The sequence below is a fragment of the Arvicola amphibius genome, chromosome 6 (genome assembly GCF_903992535.2).
Source record: "Arvicola amphibius chromosome 6, mArvAmp1.2, whole genome shotgun sequence".
Taxonomy (NCBI): Eukaryota; Metazoa; Chordata; class Mammalia; order Rodentia; family Cricetidae; genus Arvicola; species Arvicola amphibius.
The window spans coordinates 72,035,392-72,055,612 of NC_052052.2; positions in this window are offsets into that span (position 1 = coordinate 72,035,392).

Sequence of the window (20,221 nt, forward strand, 5' to 3'; positions counted from 1 at the left end):
TGAACCAACTTTCCCATATGACCAAAGGGACAATTCTGATAAACAACACATGGTTATGAGTATAACTACAGGACTTCTAGGTAGCATAGAGAAGCTTACAGTTAATTTGGAAGAAGAGTACTTCAGAGAAAGAGAGCTTGATCTTAAAGTATCAGATCCTGAGTTTGAATCTTCAGTGCTCAAGTTAAAATCTGGAAATGGCTGTTATCCCAGTTTTGAATTGCAGAGACAGAAAGATCCTGAACACTTTCTGGCCAAACATCCTATTCCAAACAGCAAGTCCCTGGCTTACTGAGAGATAATGTCTCAAAACAATAACACGGAGAGAGATAAGACACTCAAAATTATGCTTTGTCCTCTACATGTGTGAACACAAGGATATGCAATCGGAACACTGTCATGAATGAACTATACATGCCACCCTCCTGTATCACTCTCTTTAATATACAAAATGCAATGCACATAAATCATGAGATTTACAGGCAAATTAATGGGACTAGAAAAGAGTTATTCTGAGTGAGGTAACACAGACCCAGAAAGATGGCCTTGGTATGTACTTACTTATGAGTGAATATTAGCTCTTAAGTAAAACAAAATCATGGTACAGTCCATAGACCTTGAGGTGCTTAGCAAATATGACTCAATTGAGGGACAAATGGGTCTCCTTGGGAAAGGTAAATAGAATAGTTTTTGTGGATGGACTGGTTGAAGATGGAGATTGGAACAGGAGGGATTGGGTGGGGGATGGATGGAGAGAGTACTGGTAGAGACAACTGTAATTGGGGACATTTGGTAGGTATTGCAACCTAGTGCAGTACAAATTCTATGGAATCTATAAAAATAACCCTATCAAGGACTCCTAGTAATAGGTGATAGGGACACTGAACTGGCCATCTTCTGTAACAAGACAAGGCTTCTAGCAGTGGGAGTGGGATATCAACCCAGCCATAAAACCTCTGAGTTACAAGCTGTCCTGCCTGAAAGATGTGCTGGGGTAATGATGGTATAGAACATATGGGAGTGGCCAACTAATGATAAGAACCAACTTGAGGCTCATACCATGGGAAGGAGCCCATGCTTGACACTGCCCAGATGGCCAGGAACCAAAGGATAGATGGCACAGAGACCTGGGAAAGAACAAATATCCATGGCCCAGGTGGCTGCAGAGGTCACACAGATCTATATGGCTCTGCTGGCCACATGACCTTCAAACACCAACATGGCCACAGGTGTCCACCAAGAATATAGACTTCTGCATGGTCTTCAGTGGCAACAGGAGCCACTGACATCATTACAGACTCTGACTGCAGTAGTGCCATAAATCCAGACATGGGCTCTTGGCTGCATTCAGGCATGGATCTGGGTGGCAGCATGGTCCTCTTAGATCAGCATGGTTCCCATGGGGGCACAACTCTTGGACACCAACATGGTCACAGGTGATGGCCTAGCCTCCATGTATCCACAGCATCCTCATTGGTAACAAGAACCATGGACATCACCATCCAACACAGTTTCATCAGGGCCATAGACCTAGATATGGCTCTTGGAAGCAGCCTAGACACAGATATTACCATGGCCCCAGGAGGCAGGCAGCCCCCCCATATCAGTTCCTCACTTCCCTTGACTCTTCAGATCTGCCTCTTTCCCCAGTACATAATCCCCCCTCTTTCTCCATCTTTCCTATTTCCCTACCATATACTTAATCACCAAAATGGTGCCCAGCCTGGGGTGTACTCCTGGCGCCCAGGCCTCATGATGCGGGGTGACTTCTAAGATGTACTTTTTTAACTGAAAAGTGCAATTAGTGATATCTGTATCTGCATGGATATGGACCATGCACCAGAACATAGGCAACATAACATTACCTACCTCTGCAGAAAACATGTTAGTATTACCTTTCCACACAAAAAAATTCAAAATAGCTTTTGTAAACTTTGAAGTTGGCATCAATAACCAGATGTTTTAATGTGACTAGCTTGTCCTTTTTGTCTGAAATTCTAAAGTTAACCCTTAAATTTTCATATTTTAATAAAGGTCTAGCTATGATAAGGACTATTAAATACCTATTTTTTAGAAGAGATAATGGCTGGGCCAGGGGACAGCACAGATAGGGCTCTGTACCCTGATGCCATGATTAAAAATTCACAAGCAAGATTCCATCTGAACTGGTGAGTGAATGCGGACCCTGGGACAACCTGCCCTGGAAGAGAGCACAGACCCCCTTCCCCCAGTTCCCTCTGCAGGCTCATCTCTGTTTCTCAAGACTCTGTCTCTCCCAAGCCTTCCCTAGTGTTCTCAGGTGTCCTGCTCCTGTACTGAGGCCATCCACCCAAAGGGGTCAGACTCTGGCCTCCAGGCAGGTCTGAGGATTCCTGTGAAGGGGTGCGGGCTCCTTCAGATTGTGCTGCCAGGTTCGCTGTGTGGTATTCCATCCCGCCCTGCCCCCACCTTGGCCCTTTTGTCCGGGCAGTGTCTCTGGGCTGCCTGGAATCCCTGATCCTGTGCACTGACATCCCATCTGAACTGGTGAGTGAATGCGGACCCTGGGGCGACCTGCCCTGGAAGAGAGCACAGACCCCCTCCCCCAGCTCCCTCTGCAGGCTTGTCTCATTTTCTCCCTTACCTGCCTCTCCCAAGCCTTCCCTAGTGTTCTCAGGTGTCCTGCTCCTGTTCTAAGGCCATCCACCCAAAGGGGTCAGATTCTGGCCTCCAGGCAGGTCTGAGGATTCCTGCAAGGGAGTGCGGGCTTCTTCAGATTGTGACGCAAGGAATAGGTCCTCCTCTGGCACTGGGGAGATCCAACCAGTTTCAGTCACAGCAAAGATTGGTCTAGGACACCAAGCGCCTCCGGGCTCCTCTTGAAGGAAGAGATGGGCAGGAGCCAATGCAGGAGCTCCTCCAACAACATGAAAGGCAACATGACATCACCACAATCCAGACATCCCGAAAAAACAAGAATTGAACACCATATCCCAGAAGATATAGAAGAAACCGACCTTAAACAGTACTTTACGAAAATAATAGAGGACCTTAAACAGGAGGTAAAAAACTGCTATAAAGAAATGGAGATGACAAACAAAAAGGTAGACGAAATAAATAAATCTCTCAAAGATACCCAAGAAAAACAAGAAAAACAAGAAAAAGCAATCAAACAGGTAAGGGAAACAGTACAAGACCTGATAAATGAAATGGAGGTATTGAAGAAAACACAATCTGAGGGAAGACTGGAAATGGAAACTCTGAGTAAACGAACAGAAACTTCTGAGAGAAGTATTTCCAACCGAATACATGAGATGGAAGAAAGAATCTCGGACTCTGAAGATACTATAGAGGAAATAAATTCACAGATGAAAGAATGAAACAAATCTAACAAATTCTTAACAGAAAACATTCAGGAAATCTGGGACACCATGAAAAGACCAAACCTAAGAATAATTGGGTAGAAGAAGAAGAATTACAACTCAAAGGCCCAGAAAACATATTCAACAAAATTATAGAAGAAAACTTCCCCAACCTAAACAAGAATGTTCCTATGAAGGTACAAGAAGCCTACAGAACACCAAATAGACTGGATCAAAAGAAGGCATCCCCACGCCATATAATAATCAAAACACAAAACATACAGAATAAAGAACAGATATTAAGAGCTGCAAAGGAAAGAGGTCAAGTAACATATAAAGGGAAACCTATCAAAATTACACCTGATTTCTCAATGGAAACCATGAAAGCCAGAAGAGCTTGGATTGATGTGCTAAAGACACTAAGGGAACATGGATGCAAGCCTAGACTACTATACCCAGCAAAGCTTGCATTCACCATTGATGGAGAAAACAAGATATTCCAGGACAAAAACAGATTTAAACAATACGCAGCCACAAATCCAGCCTTGCAGAAAGTAATAGAAGGAAAATCACAAACCAAGGAGTCCAACAACGCTCACATTAACTCAGGCATCTAGCAACCCTTCATCAGCACAACTTGAAGAAGGGAAACACACAAACTCTACTACAAAAAATGACTGAAGTTAACAACCACTGGTCATTAATATCACTTAATATCAATGGACTCAATTCACCTATAAAAAGGCACAGTCTAAGAGACTGGATACGAAAACAGGATCCAACATTTTGATGTTTACAAGAAACACACCTCAACCACAAAGACAGACATCCACTCAGAGTAAAGGGTTGGGAAAAGGTTTATCAAGCAAATGGCCCTAAGAAACAAGCGGGTGTGGCCATACTAATTTCCAACAAAGTTGACTTCAAACTAAAATCAATCAGAAGAGATGGAAAGGGACACTTTATACTCATAACAGGAAAAATCCATCAGAATGAAGTCTCAATCCTGAATATCTATGCCCCTAATATAAAAGCTCCCACTTATGTAAAAGAAACACTTCTAGAACTCAAGGCAGCCATCAAACCACACACACTAATAGTTGGAGACTTCAACACTCCTCTCTCACCAATGGACAGGTCAATCAGACAGAAACCTAACAGAGAATTGAAAGACTTAATGGAGGTAATGAACCAAATGGACTTAACAGACATCTATAGAACATTCCACCCAAATAGGAAAGAATATACCTTCTTCTCTGCGGCTCATGGAACCTTTTCGAAAATAGACCATATACTTGGTAACAAAGCAAACTTCCACAGTTACAAAAAAATATTAGTAACCACCTGTGTCTTATCGAATCACCATGGATGAAAATTAGAATTCAACAACAATGCTACCCCCAGAAAGCCCACAAACTCATGGAAACTGAATAGTCAACTACTGAACCACACCTGGGTCAAGGAAGAAATAAAGAAAGAAATTAAAGTCTTTCTTGTATTTAAAGAAAACAAAGACACAACATACTCAAACCTATGGGACACAATGAAAGCAGTGCTAAGAGGAAAGTTCATAGCACTAAGTGTCCACTTAAAGAAAACGGAGAAAGCACTCATTGGTGACTTAACAGCACACCTGAAAACTCTGGAAAAAAAAAGAAGCAGACTCACCTAGGAGAAGTAGAAGACTGGAAATAATCAAACTGAGGGCAGAAATCAACAAAATAGAAACACAGAAAACAATCCAAAGAATCAATGAAACAAGAAGCTGGTTCTTGGAGAAAATCAACAAGATTGACAGACCCTTAGCCAAACTAATCAAACGGCAGAGGGAGAACACACAAATTAATAAGATCAGAAATGCAAAGGGGGACATAACCACAGACACAGAGGAAATTCAGAGAATCATTAGATCTTACTACAAAAGCCTGTATGCCACAAAATTGGAAAATGTAAAAGAAATGGACAGGTTTTTAGATAAATGCCATATACCAAAGTTAAACCAGGACCAGGTAAATGCTCTAAATCGTCCTGTTAGTCGCGAAGAATTAGAAACTGTTATCAGAAACCTCTCTACCAAAAAGAGCCCAGGACCAGATGGTTTCAATGCGGAATTCTACCAGAACTTCCAAGAAGACCTAATACCTATACTCCTTAAGGTATTTCATAATATAGAAACACAAGAGTCACTGCCAAATTCCTTCTATGAAGCTACAGTTACCCTGATACCTAAACCACACAAAGACTCAACCAAGAAAGAGAATTACAGGCCAATCTCACTCATGAACATTGACTCAAAAATTCTCAATAAAATACTGGCAAACCGAATCCAAGAACACATTAGAAAAATTATCCATTACGATCAAGTAGGCTTCATCCCAGAGATGCAGGGCTTATAAATAAACTGAAGGAAAAAAACCATATGGTCATCTCATTAGATGCTGAAAAAGCATTTGACAAAATTCAGCACCCTTTTATGATAAAGGTCTTGGAGAGATTAGGGATACAAGGGTCATTCCTAAATATAATAAAAGCTATTTACAGCAAGCCGACAGCTAACATCAAATTAAACAGAGAGAAACTCAAGGCTATCCCACTAAATTCAGGAACACGACAAGGCTGTCCACTCTCTCCTTATCTCTTCAATATAGTGCTTGAAGTTCTAGCAATAGCAATAAGACAACATAAGGGAATCAAGGGGATTCGATTTGGAAAGGAAGAAGTAAAACTTTCATTATTTGCAGATGATATGATAGTATACATAAGCGACCCCAAAACCTCCACCAAAGAACTCCTACAGCTGATAAACTCCTTCAGTAACGTGGCAGGTTACAAGATCAACCCCAAAAAATCAGTTGCCCTCCTATACACAAAGGATAAGGAAGCAGAGAGGGAAATCAGAGAAGTATCACCTTTCACAATAGCCACAAATAGCATAAGGGATCTGGGAGTATCTCTAACCAAGGAAGTGAAGGATTTATTTGACAAGAACTTTAAGTCTTTGAAGAAAGAAATTGAAGAGGATACCAGAAAATGGAAGGATCTCCCCTGCTCGTGGATTGGGAGGATCAACATAGTGAAAATGGCAATTCTACCAAAAGCAATCTATAGATTCAATGCAATCCCAATCAAGGTCCCATTAAAATTCTTCACAGAGATTGAGAGGACAATAACCAACTTTATATGGAAAAAGAAGAAACCCAGGATAGCCAAAACAACCTTATACAATAAAGGTACTTCTGGAGGCATTACCATCCCTGACTTCAAACTCTATTACAGAGCTACAGTATTGAAAACAGCTTGGTATTGGCATAAAAACAGAGAAGTCGACCAATGGAATCGTATAGAAGACCCGGATCTTAAACCACAAACCTATGAACACCTGATTTTTGATAAAGGAGTCAAAAGTACACAATGGAAGAAAGAGGGCATCTTTAATAAATGGTGCTGGCATAACTGGATGTCAACTTGTAGAAGAATGAAAGTAGATCCATATCTATCACCATGCACAAAACTCAAATCCAAATGGGTTAAAGACCTCAATATTAATCTGAACACACTCAGCTTGATAGAGGAGAAAGTGTGAAGTACTCTACAACATTTGGGCACAGGAGACTGCTTCCTATGTATAACCCCAGCTGCACATACATTAAGGGCAACATTGAATAAATGGGACCTCCTGAAGCTGAGCAGCTTCTGTAAAGCAAAGGACATTGTCACTAAGACACAAAGGCAGCCTACTGACTGGGAAAAGATCTTCACCTACCCTGCAACTGACAAAGGTCTGATCTCTAAAATATATAAGGAACTCAAGAGACTAGACGGTAAAATGCCAATTAACCCAATTAAAAAATGGGGCACTGAACTGAACAGAGAATTCTCAACAGAAGAAGTTCAAATGGCCAAAAGACACTTAAGGTCATGCTCAACCTTCCTAGCTATTAGGGAAATGCAAATCAAAACAACTTTGAGATATCATCTTACACCTGTCAGATTGGCTAAAATCCAAAACACCAATAATAACCTTTGTTGGAGATGTTGTGCGGTAAGGGGTACACTCATCCATTGCTCGTGGGAATGTACACTTTTGCAACCACTTTGGAAAGCAGTGTGGCAGTTTCTCAGGAAATTCGGGATCAACCTACCCCAGGACCAAGCAATTCCACTATTGGGAATCTACCCAAGAGATACCCAATCATACTACAAAAGCATTTGCTCATCTATGTTCATAGCAGCATTATTTGTAATAGCCAGATCCTGGAAACAACCTAGATGCCCTTCAGTGGAAGAATGGATGAAGAAACTGTGGAATATATACATGTTAGAATACTACTCAGCGGTAAAAAACAATGACATCTTGAATTTTGCATGCAAATGGATGGAAATAGAAAACACTATTCTGAGTGAGGTAACCCAGACCCAAAAAGATGAACATGGGATGTACTCACTCATAATCGGTTTCTAGCCATAATTAAAGGAAATCGAGCCTATAATTTGGGATCCTTGAGAAGATAATAAGAAGGTGAACTCCCAAAAGAAGATATAGTAATCCTCCTGGATATTGGAAGTAGACACGATTGCCAGGCAAAAATTGGGAACTTGAGGGTTGGGCAAGACGCAGCCAAGGGAAGATGGGGAGAGAAAAGCGTGAAGGGGAGAATGGGGATACAGGAAGGGTGGATATGGGAGCAGGGAAGCATATATCTTAATTTAGGGAGCCACCTGAGGGTTGTCAAGAGACTTGACCCTAGAGGGGTTCCCAGGTTTCCAGGGAGACGCCCCCCCAGTTAGCTTCTTGGGCAGCTGAGGAGAGGGAGCCTGAAAAGGCCAGTTCCTATAGCCATACTAATGAATTTCTTGCATATCACCATAGAACCTCCACCTGGCGATAGATGAAGAAAATGACAGAGCCCCACATTGCAGCACCGGACTGAGCTCCCAAGGTCCTGATGAGGAGCAGAAGGAGAGAGAACATGAGAAAGAAAGTCAGGACCGTGAGGGAACCTCCACCTGGCGATAGATGAAGAAAATGACTGAGCCCCACATTGGAGCACCGGACTGAGCTCCCAAGGTTCTGATGAGGAGCAGAAGGAGAGAGAACATGAGAAAGAAAGTCAGGAACGAGAGGGGTGCGTTCACTCATGGAGACGGTGGGACAGAACTAATGGGAGATCACCAACTCCAGATGGAATGGGACCGATGGATCATGCGACCAAACCCGTCTCTTGGAATGTGTCCAAAAGTGGGGGCTGACTGAGAAGCAAAGGACAATGCCGCTGGGCTCTGATTCTTCTGCATGGACGGGCTCTGTGGGAGCCTTCTCAGCTTAGTCGATCACCTTCCTGTACCTGGGGGGAGTTGGGAGGACCTTGGTCTTAGCATAGAGTAGGGAACCCTGATGTCCTTGGCCTTGAGAGGGAGGGAGGGGAGGTATGGGTGGAGGGGAGGGGAGGGAAGGGGAAGAAGGACGGGAGGGAAGGGGGAGGAGGAGGGGATGGAAGGGGGAGTAGGAGGGGAGGAGATGGAAATTTTTAAATATAAAAAAATAAACCATGAAAAAAAATTCACAAGCAAGTCTTATGTTTATATTCATTTACACATGCATCCTAAATCAGCCATGTAAAAAATTAGTTTTATCATGCAATATGCAAAAAGAATATACAGAAAGTGGGCCAGACTATCACACCTAAAAGGCCACCTCTAGTGATGTCTTTCAGAAGACTCAAGTTTTTAAAATTCCCACAAACTTCAAAGCAGGAATACCAGCTGCAGACTATCTTTCTACTTATGTACATATGGAGACATTTCACATTCAAAGCATCTTTCAAGTTACCAATTTGTAATTATTAAACATACACCTACCTGGAGTACTAAATGGTGTTTTTTCCAAATATTTAATCCTTTCTTGAATCTTGAATAAGTAAGTTACTTATTTCTCTTGAAAAAGCCTAAGCTTCTCCATTTTACCTAGTGATTTATGTTTTAAGTAGGATTTATGTGCTGCTTATGGGAGGAAGCAGCTCCCTAGACTCACACTTGGAATTTACTCCTTCCATGTTGTCTGGGCTTTATTATGTATACTAACTGGACTGTCTTGGGGGTTCATGATTCTCATTGACACACCCTTTTATATAGCCTTTCTTTTTTTCTTTTATTATTATTATTACTACAGATTTTCACCTCCTCCCCTCCTCCCATTTCCCTTCCCCTCCCCTCATTCCCCCTAGTCCTCCTTCTCCAGTCCAAAGAGTAGTCAGCGTTCCCTGCCCTGTGGGAAGTCCAAGGTCCTCCCTGCTCCATCCCGGTCAAGGAAGTTGAGGATCCAAACAGATTAGGTTCCCACACAGCCAGTATATGGAGTAGAATCATAACCCAGTGTCTTTGTCCTTGGCTTCTCAGTCGGCCCTCCACATTCAGAGAGTCCGGTTTGATCACATGCTCCATCAGTCCCATCAGCCTTGGTGAGTTCCCATTAGATAGGCCCCACTGTCACAGTGGATGGGAGCACCCCTTGCGCCCATGACTTCCTTGCTCATCTTCTTCCTCCTTCTGCTCCTCATTTGAACCTTGAGAGCTCAGTCCAGTGCTCCAATGTGGGTCTCTGTCTCTATCTCCAGAAGTTCAAATGGCCAAAAGACACTTAAGGTCATGCTCAACCTCCTTAGCCATCAGGGAAATGTAAAGTAGAAGTAGAAAAAGACAAGATCTCTGGAGTAAACTGGGAGCATCTCCTGAGTAAACTGGGAGCATGGGGACCTTAGGAGAGGGTTAAAGTGGAGAGGCAAGGCAGGGAGTGGAGCAGAGAAAAATGTAGAGCTCAATAAAAATCAATAATAATCAATATAAGCAAAAAGAGAAAACCACAACCAAGAAAGTACAGAGTTATAAAGACCATTCCAAATATATACATGTACAATACAACTCTGAAGCCTAATGCTCAGGGATCATTGTGGAAGCGGGGCTGATAATATTGTACGAATCAGTGGATCATGGATTTTACTGTGAGATTGTTTCTTCTAGTAATGTCAAAGGCTACATTCATAAAACCTCACTAACATGACTGCTTAAACATGTTCTGAACAAGGACAGCAATAAACTAACATGGATAGTTGATTGTCCTTCAGGCTTCAAGCATACACACAGGACTAGATGCAATTGAAGAATGCTGAGAACAGGAAAAATAATCTTCACCAGGAAAAAGCACACCAAAGGGTTGTCTAATATCAAATGTTCAGTCATGGATATGAATCAAAGCAATATGCACACCAAGGCTGTATTTATATATTTAAGGATACACACAGATACACACATACACACAGATACACACACACACACACTGCATATAAGAGCAGTTAATGATTACAAAAGTATTGACTTGAATCAACAGGTCATTATTCAATGATCGCTTCCTATTGGGAGCTAGGAAAAAAAAGATAAAGAAGACGAAAGCTGGCTTTGGGAGGTCTTGTATTAGCTATATATTTTTTTTTTGCCAGCAATAAGTAATAAGAAAGTACAGCATCTTATATACTGTTAGCAAAGAGCAAAATCAGACAATGATTGCAAAGAGGACACAGGCTACCTCAGACACAGCTGACTTAAGACTGAAAACCACAACCATTCAGGGAAATAAGCCAGGTTCCCAGAAACTGAAATCTTAACTCCACTGAGGTTATATTCATGACTGACTCCAGTCTCAGATTGGACCTTGCTAAGTCTGATCATGGAAAAAAACACAGAACTGACATTATCCTTTTTCTTTATTTTTTTCTTTTCTTTCTTTGATTTTTTTTCCTTTTTTTTATTAAAAATTTCCATCTCCTCCCCTCCTCCTCCCACTTCCCTCCCCTCCCTTCCACCCATACCCCCACTCCGCCCCTCTCCAAGACAAAGAGCCATCAGGGTTACCTTCACTATGTTAAGTCCAAGGTCCTCCCAGCTCCCCCTAAGTCCAGGAAGGTGAGCAATCAAACTGACAAGGCTCACAGTGAGCCCGTCCATGCTGTAGAGTTCATGCTCATCGCCGTTGTCCTTGGTTCCTCAGTCCTCCTAAAAATTATCTTCCTTCACCATACATAACAATCCAAGTTCCCACTCCCTCTCCCCCTCCCACTCCTTCCACCGCTCCCCCCCAGAACCCCATCCCCATCCACTCTCCAGAGAGGGCAAGGCACATTGCTCTGGGGGAAGGTCCAAACCCTTTCTACGATATCTAGACTGAGCAAGGTATCCATCCAAAGAGAATAGGCTCCCAAAAAGCCAGTACAATCAGGGATAAATGCTGGTGCCACTGCCAGTGACCCCTCAGTCTGCCCCAGCCATACAACTGTCAACCACACTCAGAGGTACCAGCCTGATCCCATGGTTGTTCTTTCCCACTCCAGCTGGTGTTGATGAGCTTCCACCAGCTCATATAGCCTGTTTCAGTGGGTGTCCCAGTCATGGTCTTGACCTTCCTATTGATATTCTCACTCCTCCCACTTTTCAACAGGACTTTGGGAGTTCAGTTCAGTGTCCCGATGAGGATCTCCGCTTCTGTTTCCATTAGCTTCTGGACAAAGGCTCTATGGTGATATTTAAGATAATCATCAGTTAACATAGTGAAGGGAACCCTGATGGCTCTTTGGCTTGGAGAGGGAGGGAGTGGGGGTATGGGTGTAAGGGAGGGGAGGGAAGGGGGAGGAGGAGGGAAGAAGATTTTTCCAATTTTGTCAAGCCATCTTGTCCACTTCGACTTTGCAGGTGGATCTACACAAGCTTTTCTTAGGGTTCTGAGACAGCCTTCGGTCTGGCTTCTAACAGAGTCCATGAATTTTAAAGAAAGCAATTAGGGACACAAGAGAGGTTTGGGAGCATGGAAAGTGTAGAGGGAAATGTTACAATTACATTATAATCTCAATAAATCAAAAGAATAATTAGAAAAGAAAAAAATCACCATGTGGAAAAAAGTTAATGACATTTAGAAATTTCAGAGCAATAGAAAAATCATAACTAAAAATATTTCTAAAGTATATTGGTGAGGATAACAGTTAGGAAAGTTGGGAATTCTCTGCTCTAGGTTACAAATGCTATCTAATGATATTCTTAGCTTTTGAGTGTGTTAAATAGTGTCCTGTTAATGAATACATACTACAGTGCATATGTAGTATTTCTAAGGATATTAGATAAGACACAAAGTCAGGTAATGAATGACTCCTAAGAGTTTTAAATTGCAAGAGGAGACAGTTTTGCTCTGGAGCAGCAGCCACATTCCAACTCTCCAAAATAATGGTACTATAAACAGTAAATCAGCCTGTAGAATTTTAAGTTTAAATTTTTTTTGTCTGGGAACGTCGATTTGTGTTATTAAGTGTAGGCAAGAATGGTGAGACTGGATCAGTCTTTGCTCAGTATTAACAATGTAAATAAGGACATCTTCTGGATGGCATTATTAAGGATAGAATGAAATTTATTAAAACACTAAGACCAAAACTACACACACACACACACACAAACACACACACACACACACACACCCACACATATATATATATATATATATATATATATATATATATTTCAGGAATCCCAATTTTAGCATTTTATACCATGTAACTAAAGTGAATATGTAGAACCTCTATTGTATTTGCTAAAGACAGGACTAAGTACAATTGACATCAGAAGACAAATGGATAAAGGAACAGACTTGTGAGCACATGCATACCCTATGGAATACTGTTCAATTTTTAAACAAATGGAATTTTGTTACTTTTGACAATATAGATGAGCACAGAGGACATTACACTAAGTAAAATATGTCAGGCTAAAAATTACAAACACCACATAGTATCACAAAATCTAAAACAGGTTAATTCATCTGTGAAATATTTCTAAATAAACAGTGGAATGATAGTTCCTAGAGACTTGATGAAGGATGGGCACTAAAGAAAGAATGAAGAGTACAAACAAAGTTTCTTTTGAATAATGAACTAGATTTTGAGTTCTTCTCCATAAAAGGATGCTAATATTCAAAAGTAATGTATTGTATCTCAAAATCTAAAGGTAAATTTCAAGAGTTTCACCTAAAAAATATGATGATCATAACAATTATTTTGGTTTAATTATTACATTATTTGCATTTATCAAAACACCACAATGCATATAAGTATATGCAATTATAATTTTTCTACTTCATATAATATTTTTGATGTAGAAAGGTATACTCAAGGAAAAGCAAAATGAAAAATAAAAGCCTCTTGCAAAGAGAAGAAAAATAGATAAGAACTACAAATTATTGAAGTTAGATGCTATTCTCTTGTATTTGGAATTTTCCATATTAAGCATTTCCAAAAAAATGTAAAATAATAAGTAGTGAAATGTTAAAATGAATATTACCAAAATCTGAATAGACAACCAAATAGTGGGAGAAAATATTTGCAAGTTACACTTTTGATGGGAGAATTCAGTACATAATATAGAAAGAATTCTAACAACTAAATAATAAATAAGCAAATAACCTAATTTACATTGGAAAAAGGAATTATTTATGGACTGTGTTATCTATTTATAGTTTTATAACTCAAGAGTTTGAGACAAGAAGATGACAAGTTCAAGGCTACTTGGGCTACAGAGAAGGTGGATCAAATTAACAGTTCTTCAGAGATATACAAATGGCAATGAAACAGAGAGAACGTAGTCAACATCAATAATCATTAAACCATAAACAAAATTACTTCATTCCCATTGGGATGCTTAAATTCAATTGATTTTGACAAGGAAGAAGAAACAATAGAGCTCATCTTCTTTGTAGTTAGAGGTATAGAATGTAGTGACTTGAAAAAACAAACTGCTAGTTTCTCAAAAGATTAATCATAGAGTCATCATATAGTTTAGAAATTACACATCCCAGTGCATATCCAACAAAAATGAAAATATGCCCCCTTGAAACGTTTTGCACAAATGTTCACAAAGCAGTAATGAGTTCCAGCAGCACAAACACTCATCAATTAATGAATGTAAACATAAAATGTAAAACCATTGGATATTAGACTGTTGGTTTTGTGGTTTAGGAATTATATTTCTCAAAGTTTTAATAATTTGATGTTTCAGTCAAGTTTTAATACCTAGATCACAAAATATTGAAGTAGCAGCCTTCAATACTTTGTGCAAAGACAATGCAGTAAGTTTCAAAGCGATGTTTAACTATGAATTTTAACTAAAGTGCTATAACTCCACCAATGGTGTGGGGTTTATTTTATCTCATTTTCTTTATTAGGAAACAGCATTTTTTTAGTGAAAATTAAAAAAATAAATTGAATAAAGGCCTTTCTTTGTGTTTTAAGTTTTAGAATGTTGAAGGTGAATGTTACCTATGTTGAACTCCTTCAAGTGACCTCCTTGTAGTATGATACTATCACAGTAAAACCACAACTCTTCTACAAGCAGTGAATAAATGATTATGGTGTGGCCATCACAATGGGTACATCTACAATAAAATTCCTGAACCTTAGGTTTAGAGAACAACTCAGAACAGTGAATGAAAAATTATAAGAGGCAGAGGTCCAGGAAGTCTATTGAGAGATCTTGTTTGCTAGAAGTAACAGGAAAGTTACAGTTATCATATTGCAACAATTTGGTTGATTAAACAAGACCTGAAAAGTGACAATAGTAGACAATCTAGCATGGAAGGGGGAAATAACGACTGAGCCCCAATTCTAGACAAAGAACTAGAGTTGACTAGTAGGTGTTGAGATAGTGAAAATTATTCTTCCACAAGGATGAGCCCTTTATTTTTCATTCAATACCAAGTGATCAACTCAGAAATTGCACACATACAAACAATACTAAATAAAACCTGTAGGTCGTATTTACATATTTATGCTTATATATGTAACAAAAATATTCAAAGGTAAAGAGACCATGAGTCTGAGAGTAAGTGGTGGGGTGTGGGTAAAGTTGAAGGAAGAAGACAAAGGAAATTGTTGAGGAAGAAAAGGGAAGGGGTGAAATGATGCAATTATATTTTAATTAGAAATCACATTGAAATTACTCAGAAAAAATAAGAACAGTATTTCTCAAATGCATTAACTTTTCCCCCATGAACATCACTAAGCATACTTTATTACAGTTTGTTTTACAAAAGAAAAATATATTTTACTATTTTTCTCAAAAGGGGGAGGTGAAGGGGTATCTCTGTCAGCCAATGATCTTTAAGAGATGGGGCTTGGGGATTCGGAACTTCCTCAGTTCCAGCCAGCTGCTGTCAGGCTCCATGTGGTGCATTTGGGTATTTGGGCACTGACCATCCCCGTGGCGCAGATCTGCAGCAGCCTCTGGCCTCGGTGGAATCACGGAGCCACTCTAGGTCAAACTTCCCTAATAAGTGATTTAATTTTTTGGTTTTTGAACTTTTTCCCAAGCATTTAAAGCTGTTGTGCTACATAGGGACAAGGTGTGTTTGTCATAAAGAGCCTGATCTTGAGGATCAGAGTAATATGTGCATTGCCAAGAATTTCATCTTGAGAAATCTTGTCTTTTGTTTTGTTTTGTTTTAAATATTTTTCGATTGTTTGAAGCCCACGTTTTGACCATTTTCTTAACAAAAGATGAATATAGGCCATAATTATTAGTTTTATTTTTTAGATCATATGTATTGGTTTTTATGTATATTTTTTGCCTATCTTAGGGTACTTAGTGTTAGATGGTCTTTTCAAGGAGATCACTGGGTAGGCAGTTAGAACTCTGGGCAAGCCATCACAGATTTTGGTACATATTGTTGAGGCTGAATTTTGTCTTTGTATCTTTTGTCCCTGCTGTTTAATTTTGAATATTTTTTAATCTTTTAAAATATTTTTACCACTGTGTTTTGTAAAGTCTGGATCTCTTGTCCGGTGTTCTGTTTTAATGCCCTCATTGAGAATTTTAAGGTATGAAGCCTGTCCAGTAAAGATAACATCTCATCCTTGGAGGTAATTTTTATGGCGTACACATTACCTTCCTGGAGAGACACCTGATCCATCAGTCTATCATAACTGTTTTAACAGAGATTGATTGATACATTTAACAGCACAAATTCTCTCAAATAATGTTTTAGCATCCTCCGTCATTGACTGGGTTTTGTCTGTCAAAATAGTTGTATCCTTTTGTAGAGTGCTGATTTTCCCTTTTATTTGGTCGTAATCAGTCCATATCATCTTTATAAGTGTCTCATCTCGCAGAGCCGCGGAAGTCCTGAATCCCCAAGCCCCATGACTTGGTGCCAACTGTTGTCGGATGTGGGTCAAAGAATCTCAGGGTAACTCCAAAATAAATGAATTATATTTTCTTTATTATAAAAGTCAAATACTCACAAAAGAGGAATGAGAAGTCCAACCTCAGCTGTGTAGCGTGGGAACCACAGAGAGAGTGAACCTAGGCGACTGGCGTGTGTGTGTGTTTTTTTTTTTTTTTTTTTTTTTTTTCAGGTACACTAAAGGTCATGCACTAACCTGGTCCCACCTCTTAAAGATCATTGGCTGACAGAGATTCCCCATCATTACACTGCTAAATTTTAGGACATACTTTAGTTACTTCTGATTCTAATTAGCTTCAGATAGTTATCAGTTTCTTTGTTGAGTTTGCTTTTTATTTTTCTTCCCTAAATCTACCCCCACCCTGAAAAACAAGTTTAGCATTTTATTTAATGTGTTAACAAAAGAGGGTTGGTAAAAAAAAGCTGAAAGCCCATGTCATCATCAGACTCAGCAATGGAGAAGGAGGCAGGATTTCCCACTGGTTGAATGGATACAGCAGTTCCTACATTTCAGATGAGGCTCCCAGTGTTGATAGTGACCAGGGCCCTTGCAAGCAAGCTAGACCAGAAAGGTTCAAGGTTGACACCAGCTGCTTTAATGAGGGCATTGCTTTATCTTATCCTTTATGATTATCTTCCAGGATGAGGTTGGAGCACAGGCAAGCAAGCTTGTAAACGTTGGCTATGCTACAGACTGCCTCGTGTGCTGCTAATTGTCAGGCATCACCCCAGTGTGGTCTTATCTCCATTGGAAGGAGCAATGGTAGCTGAGGAATGATGCTGGCCCTTTTTCAGTGTCCTTTGACAATAGCTCCCTTTGTACCTGGATTCTCACCACTCTCTCAATAAATTGCACTCCTAGTGAAAATTTTGACCTTTTAAGATCTTTTCTATTTCTTTGATGGGTCACCAAGTACCCATACCCAGCAACCAACAGTGTAGGCCTAGAAATAGGGGAAGTCTGTGTTAGTTAGCTTTCTGTTACTTTTAGAAGTGTAAGAAGATAGTCAACTTACAAAGAGAAAAAGAATAAAACTTAAAATCAGTACAACTGTAATTCAACTTTAAGTTGAGGAATGAGAAATACCAATGACTGAGTTTACCTCTGGTGTCACACCATTCCCTGTCTGTAGCTATCCCTACTTCCCTTGATCTTTTAAATTTCTCTGGGTATCTAAATCTACTCTTTGTCCTCCTGTAAATGCCATGATGTTCAGAAAGATTTCCAACTGAAATATATGCTTAGCAGTAAGTTTACATGGAAGATAGGTTGCAGATTGTTCTCACATTTTATAAGTGGCTTTCTCTTCAATTTTAAGTTTCCTCTGTTGTAGGAAGACTTTTAATTCCATGATACCCATTTTCAATTGTTGACCATATTTCATGAGCCTTAAGAGTCTTGCTAGTGAACTTTACCTATGCTAGTTTCATGTTCCCACCCACCTAACTCCACCAATTTTTCTAAAATTTTCAAAGGTTCAGGTTTTACATTGAGATCTATGATCCATTTGTTTATTATTATTATTATTATTATTATTATTATTATTATTTGTGTATGTATGTGTGTAATGCTACAGACAAGGATAGTTTCATCATTATGCATGTACTTGTCTGGTTTTCTCAGTACCATTTGTTGTATATGCTGAATTTTTTCTGATGTCTTTGGTATGTTCTTCAATATTGAGAATGTTTATATCTATGTTGATCAGGGAAAGTAATCCACTGCTTCATTGTTTCTTCTTCATTTGATTTTGTTATTGGTGTAATGTTGACTTTGTAGAAAAAGTTGAGATGTACTCCTTTCTTTTCAGTTTTACAGAATAATGTAAGTGTCCTTGGCTTTAGTTCTTCTTTTAAGGTCTAGTAGAATTCTACATTGATAACGTCTTGACAAAGACTACATTTTAATCTGGGGATTTTGCTTTTATTACTGCTTCAATCTTGTTGCTTGTTGTAGGTCTACTTAACTTCTTTATCTAATCATGGACTTTAGGTCATAGACTTTGAGACATTCATCTATTTCTTCCAGAATTTCCAGTTTGGTAGAATATAGATTTTAAATGCTTATCTTTGTGAATTTTGGAATTCTATTGGTATCTGTTATAATATCTCTTTTTTTCATTTCTACATGTATTAATTTTTATTTTCTTTTTCTTTTACTCAATTTGGCTAAAAGCTTATCTTTTTCTTTATCTTTCCAAGGAACATCTCTTGAGATTTTTTTTAAAATTCTTTTATATATTCATTTATTTTTTATTTATTTGATTTCTGCCTTAATGCTAATTTTAAATTAATTATTTGAAAGTTTCGTATGGTATGTTTTGAACATTTTTATCTTTTCTCTCAACTCCAACTCCACCCTTAACTGTCCTGCCCACTTCCCCATTCCTTAACATTCAACATTGAGATTTTCCTTTTTTTCTTTTCCCAATGGGCCCAGTTTTGTGTTACCCATTTAGCCTTGGACTTGGGGATTCTCCTGCAATTATTTTGCAGTGTTTGTAGGTGTTCTTTGCCAAACAACTGTTTTAATGTCATATATATATATATATATGTATATATATATATATATATTTCCTTGTAGACCCTAGAATATGTTTATGTTTATATTATTTTTCATTATCTTTTATTCTTTCCAGCATCCTTTGGAAGACAGCTTAATGGCCATAATGTCTTTATTTTTAACATGGAATTAAAATTAGTTCTACATTAAATTATGATGATTAATTTCAGTGAATATAGTACACTAGTTGGCAGCTATCATATTTAAGAACTTGAAAAATATTCTCTTAAACTCTTCTGGATTCTAGCGTGTCTATTGAAAAGCACAGCTGCTATTTTGATGGGATTGTATTTGTATATGACTTGGCCCTTTTCTCCTATAGCTTTCATTATTTAATTTTTTTTTTCATTAGTGTTTGAGTGCAACATGAAAAATGGAATTTCCTTTTTTTCGGTCTTGTCTATTTTGTGTTCTCAGTAGAACAGTTAAACTAAAACATATAGGATTCAAGAATTCAGTAAAGCATATAGTTATATCAACTTGTCTAGATTTGGGGAATTTTCTTCTATGATTTTTATTGAAAATATTTTCTGTGTCCTTAGAAAGGAATTCTTTACCATCTTCGACCACAATGGACAGATTTGTTTTTTTCACGATCTGCTAAAGGTCCTCTGTGTTCCATTCATGTTTTAAATTATGGTTTCCTTGATTGATCTAATTTTGTTACCTTCTTTTTAAAATTAACTTGTTAGTTAATTTTTTTATTTTTTGAAAAATTTAAATATATTTACAAATATATGTATATACACATTGTATCTACATTATAACTAATAACTCCTTTCCTCTAACTCCTTTTTGCTCCACATCACATACCTCTCCCAATTTATGCCTTTTCTATATGTTTTGTAATCTACTCAAAAGAGTAATTTTTGCCCATATACACATAAATATGTGGTCACCCACTGTGATACGGGAAATTATAAATGGTCATTTCCCCCAAAGAAAAAATACGATTTCTTTTCCAGCAACCATCAAGTTCCCTTAGCTTAAATTGGGAGAAATTGAATCTTCCCCATCCCTTTCTAGGATAATGTGGTTTGATGGAACCAG